We start from the raw sequence: 916 nt of genomic DNA, 5'->3' as shown, positions 1-916 counted from the left end.
GCCGGCGCTGGCCTCCCGAGGCCGGGCCAGGGAGAGGATTTCCCCCCCGTTTTGCAGGTGGGGAAACTGCGGCTCGGAGAGGCCAAGCAGCTTGCTGGAGCTTGGAGCTGGGAGGCCATTGTGTGCTTCCAGGGCCCAGGCCAGGGCCCGCCCAGGCTCCTGTGGCCCCCTGTTCCCACGGTGGCTCCCTCCGGCCACATTTCTCCTAAAGTGCATTGACATGATGTTGCCTCAGGAAATGCGCAAGGGAGAGGCCTGAGGGACACGAGCCTGGCAGCTGGTGAGTAAAAAAAAGTTCAAGCGGCTTCTTTGCTGCAGGCCTTCTCAGAGCCTTTGCTAGGCCCGGGACACGGTCCCTCCCCTGTGTGGGAATCCCCAGCCTCCAGGACTAGAGGCAGGACCGTCGGCTGTGCCGTCTGGGGTAGCCGGGCCCTGCAGCCTCCGTTGCAAATGTCTTAGACCAGGAAGCAGCTCGCAGGACTGGGCGGAAACGGGACTTCGCAAGGGACTGCCCATGGGGCATCCGTGTGCAGGTGGGCATGTTACGTGTGTGTGTGCATGTGTAGGGGACCCTCTCTCTCTCTCTCTCTCTCATTCCCTGGGGGCGGGGGGTTCACCCTGGCAGAGGTGCTGATTTCTTAATTGGCAGGACCCCCGACAGTCAGATAGACGCACAGCCCTGCTCCCCTCCCCCGCCCCCCAGGCCCCGGCGGCTCTTCCTTACCTGGTTCCGGCCAGGGGGATGCTCCGAGGCAGGCGGTGACTGCAGGAAGGAGAGAGGAGTCAGGAAGGGAAGCGTCCTCCGCTCCCGTGGCCGCCGTCTGAGCAGTGGCCGAGGCGCAAGGCTTTGCCTGCGGCCTGGAGGACCCCTCAGTGGCCATGAGACCCATTCAGTGGGTGCAGCCGTCACTTCCTT

This window comes from Myotis davidii, unplaced genomic scaffold, assembly GCF_000327345.1.
Source record: "Myotis davidii unplaced genomic scaffold, ASM32734v1 scaffold2863, whole genome shotgun sequence".
Lineage (NCBI taxonomy): Eukaryota > Metazoa > Chordata > Mammalia > Chiroptera > Vespertilionidae > Myotis > Myotis davidii.
The sequence above is the reverse complement of the archived record's forward strand: the minus strand, read 5'-3'. Positions refer to the sequence as shown.